Genomic DNA, 6,000 nt, shown 5'->3' on the forward strand with positions numbered 1-6,000 from the left:
CCCTCAACCGCCGCAACGCCCTCCTACTGTCACTGGTAGGGCAAGCGGCGGAAATGGCGTCCCATCTGTTTGGCGAGGCAGGCCAAGCCTTGACCTACGAACAGGTCAAGGCCGAGTGTGAATTGCTATTTCGCCCTGCTTTTGAATCCCAAACGCTTAAACAAGCGTTTAGGGATTACAAGCAACACTCGACAGAACCTATACAAGCGTACATATCAACTAAGTGCGCCTTGTATAGGGACGCCTACAACCATGAGGATCTTGAGTTGTTGGTGGACGAATTAAATCGTGGAATTCGTAACGCCAATGTAAAACGCCTCATGATGAACCATGAAATTACGAGTGTACCTGAGTACACTCGTAAGGCCATGTTTACCGTCACCATGGTTACTAAGCAACTGAAGGAAGGTGTGTGCTTAGTGGACTCGACCGAAGGGCTGACTGGATCTGCTTGCATCCAGTTGCCCCAATATGACGAGTCGGAGCCAATGGAGATTGGCGCCTTGGCTCCGGGTCTCCACCAGATGGGGAAGGTCGCTCCAGATGACAAGGTTCCAGGTCGCTGCTTCCGCTGCCAGGGGAGAGGCCACAGAATTCGAGACTGTCCGACGCCGATGGAAGTTAGTCTAGAGGAGAGACGCACCCAGCCACGCCGTGACCGTTCTGCCAAGTGCGAGCGTTGCCACTACGACGGCCACACGGCGGCCGAGTGCAGAGCTGACTGGGCCCAGGTAGCCAGCCGCAGGCGCACCGCCGACAAGGGTGCCCCTCCAGGGAAGCCCAGCAGAGTGGCCCACATGGAAGGGAGCGCGCCCCCAGCACCACCGCAGCTGGCAGCCGCCCCCAGAGCCGCGGAACGAGCCGATGGGATGCCGCAGTTTGGGACCGTTCCAGCCAGGATCAACGTACTGGGCAGCGCGGCTGAACCTAACCGGGTTGGCCTAGGCTTCAGTCTCAACCACCTGGGGCCGGAGCTGGTGCAACCCTACAACATAGCCGAGCCAGAAGTCCTGAGGCCCCAGCCTTTTAGCCTCAACATGATGGAGCCTGCGCGGCCGAGCCTACCCAGCAAGAGTGGAGGGGCGCTACCCAGCGTCCCTGAGACGATGTACGGGGAGGCCCTGGCGGCCGCTGACCAAGAGAGGCAGGAGGCGCTAGCCAGCGCATCAACATTGATGTATGGGGCGCCACCCGGCGCCGCCACCTGTGACGACTGGGGGGTGCTATCCAGCGCCTCCCACCTGGTGCCTGGGGCGACACCCGTCGCCGCCACCAAGATACCTGGATCCTGGAACGAGCCAGCCTCCAACCGGGTGCCTGGGGCGACAACCGTCGCCGCCACCGAGAGACCTGAGCCCTGGAACGAGCCAGCAGTCCCAGAGGAAGGGGTGACACCCGTCACCCCCAGTCAGCCAGCGCCACCAGCCTGCAGGGAGAGCCCAGCAACATGCCATCCAGAGCCCCCTGCCAGCCGAAGGAACCCAGCTGCTCAACACCAGGATAAGTTGAATTTGTTAAATGTGTTGTATCCAAGCCATTGTAAAACCCCAGCCTTGCCTGTGCCCCCTGCACCTGAGGCTGGGGAGATTGAAATTTGGGAAAATAAGGACTTGCCTGTGCCACATGCACCTGAGTTCCTAGGGCAGGGGAGGGAAGTGAGTAAGGGCGAGTCTGTGCCACATGCACCTCCGCCCCATGCCACTGGGCATGTCTTGGACAAGGGAAGGGAGCACTTGGGGCTAGGGGAGCCGACACCCAGGCAAGCGCCAGTCGCTTGCCAGTCTGTCATTGGGGAGGGTATCGGGGTGCCCCGGCCGCACAAAGATAACGCTCAATGGAAACTTGTATCTAGCCAGGAGCAGCCCAGCCGTGTCCAGCCACGAGAAGCAGCCGTGCCCAGAGCTGAAGATCCCCAGCCGCGTGTGCGAGGTAGATGGTTGCCTGGAAGCCTCTCCCATTGGTGGATGGTCCTGTGGGGCCTCCTGCTGGCAGCCGTGTGGCCTACAACCAGCTACGTCCTGGTGGGATGGGACTGTGCCAACCCCACCCATGTCACATCCTATAATAAAGAAAAGATGTGTAACACGGAGCCCCTACACCAGGGGGTGCCCCTGGGCCATGAAGTGCACGTCCTGCAGCAAGTCAAGGTGAGGGAAACAACCGGGTACAGTTGCCAGCTCACCGTGTCCCAGTGGACATTCAGGTGTGGGGTATGGGGTCACCTCAAGGTGACCTCGGTCCCCACCCTCATGAGGCCAACCAAGATAGACCCAGAAGCGTGCCGAGACCTGGCCAGGAACCGAGTCTACACGCTGCCAGGCAAGACCCAGCCACTGACGTTCCAGCTGAACCATCCCCTGTTCTTCACCATCGACATGGTGGGCGCCCTCGTCAACAGCCCCGAGGGGGTGGGTTGTGAAGGGGAGGACGTCCACTTTGAGGGCCAGCTGTACCGCAATGAATTAGTGCTCCAGGAGCGACGGCTGCTGGTCAAGGAAGAGACCTACGTGGTAGAGGATGGACGGGTGGAGTCCCAATCTGACCACCTGACCCTGGAGTGTCCCCATTCTGAGCTGTCCTGCATCACTGGGGAAGCAACCTACGTGTGGGACCACCTGGGGAGAGATTGCCCCTTGAGGCTGATCCGCAGCCTCCAGCCCAGCCTAGTGATGGATGCATACCTGGTTGACCATCAGGCCCAGTTTTTTATCAACATGACCAACCCTACCTCGATTGTGAACTGCGACTTCGAGGCCCATGCCACCAACCATCCAGCGTTGTTCGTGGCAGCTGACCCAGCCGCGGCTGCGCTGCCCAGAGTGTCGGCCAGGGATGTTGACGTCCCCCTACAAGCCCAAATACATGCAGGTTATATTGGGTTTACCCTGGAAACGCGCATGAAAAGCACAGCAGCAGAAGAAGTAGCGGCCAACTGCTGGAAGCTCCAGCAACTAGACCCGGCCCACCCGGTGCGTGTCCAGGGGAGCACGTTCTCGGTACTGAGGGGAGACATCCTGCTGCAGCTGACCTGCCAACGCCATAAATACGTCGTCCGCGAACACAAGGAGTGTTGGGACAAAGTGCCAGTAGAACCCACAGGATTTGTAGACGCTGTGACCCGAGTATATAGTGAACACGCCACCAAGATTCCCTGCTCCTCCACATACCCCCTGACTGTGCACGCGGAGGAAGGCTGGATAGAGTTAACCCCCGCTCCTAAGAAGAGGCCACCCCCGCTGGATACGCCTAAGCAGTTGCTGACAGAGCCCTTGGATGACTTCAGTTCAGGGGGCTTGTATTCGCAGGCTGAGTTGAACGACTGGCAACAACTGCTAGCGTTCCCAGCATACAAGAGCGCCATGCTGACCGGCCTATCCTATGGCTCCTGCGTTCAGCAAGGCAGCTGTTCGGCCACAGGAGACCATGGGATAGTGTCCTACAACATTGACCGACTGGCGGAGGAAGGAGAGGCCGCCCTGGATGTCTGGGCTGGATTTAGGCAAGCTATCCACGAGTGGGGAGATGGCGCAGCCATACTGTGCTTGCTGTTGTTGATCCTCAAACTGCTGGGGGACCTAACCATCATTTCTCTGGCAGCAGCACAAGGGGGCGTCCGAGCGGCCTTGAATGCGGTGTCACAAGTGTTCCTGTACCATCCAGCTTTGTATAGGAAGGCCCTGGCTAGAGCCAAGCTCACCCATGCCAAGTCCCGGGACTTTTCAGTAGACTGGGATGCCATACCCATCGGCCGGGAAGCAGCCGAGGAAATGGTGTCCATGCAATCAACCGAGAGCGGGCATGACCGCCCAGGTAGGCCAGGACCGCCCTCTGGCCGACCCCGCGGCCCCACGGGAGGGCAGGCCGCTGCCCATACGGTCAACTTGGCCGCCAGTGCCCCGGCCGCGGCCAACAACAACCAGCATGCCCCACTGCTGACTGTCCCAGCAGCTATGGTGCCACCTGCCAACCTGACACCTGCCGGCGCTGAACAACGTGCCCAACCAAAGCCAGCCTCTGCATTCTACCCCACGTTGGGAGCCCACCAACCCTGAGAACCACTCACCACTAGGATTCCATTGAATCATTATCGCTTGTACATATATATTAGCCCTAAGGAAGCGGGCCGAAGGCCTCAACCACTGTCGGAAGTCTGGTAGGGAATCCTCTCCCAGCCTTCCGAGGGGAGAGTTGTGGTATTCGGCAACCGTGAGCCATGCAAATGGCACCCCTGACCGGGGTTCGGTGGAGGGTCAATGGCCCTCCCCCGAGTCCTGGGGAAGGGGTCTGACGACCCCTTCCCTATGCCTAGAATTAATGATTGAATCTGTCATGTTTTATTATGGTTAACTGTATTCTTAATTCCCCCCACCCTTTCCAGGGATGGGGGATCATTATTGCCCAAACTGACTATTGTATATGTATTATAATGCTTTTATGTTATGATTATTTATTCCTATCCATGTAGTTATTGTTTGTTGTATATAGCTTTAGTATCCTTTAAACCTTCAATAAAGTGACAACTGAAATAGATGTTGATTCTTATCTAGTGAATGCTAGAGAAGCGTAGCTTCTCTATAGTAAGGTGTCCACGTCTGTCACACTGCCGTAATCTAATTGAACTCCGGTGTCTGCCATTTATCCTCGGCGGATACCACACAAGCACAGAATAACCCAAACTATTCGAATTTTTAATAACAAGGGGTGGGAGTTTTTGGTTTCTATATGATTCCATACCTGTTGATCCATCCGACCACGTATATCCACCTGTTTCCTTCTTAAGACCAGTCCAATAACCAGATGTTCTATTGGTTGTATCTTTTTTCGAAACTCTTTCTAAATTAATATCTTAAATGCATATAATTGTTGGATTTAAGTATAGATTTTGTTTTTGACAGTATAACTTATTAATTATAAGTATAAATTACTGAAATTGTTGGCAAAAAAAAAACAATAACTACAAATTATTTTTCATATATAATTAAACTTCTTACCTATGACAAGCTCAATTTCTCGTTTACTATTAAAAGAGACTAGGTTAGCGTCAGGGTTTAACTTTTTACATTTTTCTATTGCCTCAGTCCTTGTAACATACTGATTACTATATTGCTGAAGACCAATGTCAAGTTTGTAACATGTCCCTAAAGAAATAATAATTAAAAAGAATTTAAGCTTTCACAAGATTTTGCTTGAATTGGGGGAAAAGGGGAGAGTGGGGTGGGGATTAAAGTAAAAAACTCCTTAGGTTAGTTATGCTGTTATAGCAGCAAAAATTTGTGTTTACTTCTGTTTAGCAGAGCGCCATACACCCCTTTCTTGAAATTGTCAGGAAGGTGTGTTTTGTAAATTTTATTAAGATTAACCTGTCCTGTGATCCACAGCCCAGTCAGTTCCACATTGTTTAACTTTTATTTGAAAAAAAATGACCAAACATTAATATAAAAGATAAAATTATTTATTAATCATAGATATCAGGAAATAAATTACCTTTATTAACTCTACCACAGTTAGGAAAATCTATAAAAGGGAAGAAATTATAAATGTTAATGTGCCAAACACAGACCGGAGAAGGAATGATTACCAATCCAAATGAATTCCCCCCCCCCCCAAAAAAAAAATAAGCTTGGATGTCCTTGCCTATATGATATAAAGATTACCCCCCCCCCAAAAAAAAAAAAAATGTCTATACATTGCTAAGAACACTTTATTCCTTATTTTCTTATGTATTTGGCTCAAGAGCACAGAAATATAGTTCTGGAGTAAATATGTATGTAAAGTCTAAAAAGTAAATTTACCTTCAAGGACTGGTAGAATTGGTGAAATCAATTTATGAACTTTATCCTCCCACAGTTGAACAATATCATCTGCGTCAAGATTAAAAAGCCCGGCAACTAAATTAGAAATAAAATCATTAATTCATAATTATATTTTTTATAGCGAAGCCTTTTTAAATAGGATTGCACTGTTTGGAAGGGATATCTTTTTTCGTTAATTTAGGCAAGT

The sequence above is a fragment of the Acartia tonsa genome, chromosome 8 (assembly GCF_053477335.1).
Source record: "Acartia tonsa isolate MP-2025a chromosome 8, ASM5347733v1, whole genome shotgun sequence".
NCBI classification, from domain to species: Eukaryota; Metazoa; Arthropoda; class Copepoda; order Calanoida; family Acartiidae; genus Acartia; species Acartia tonsa.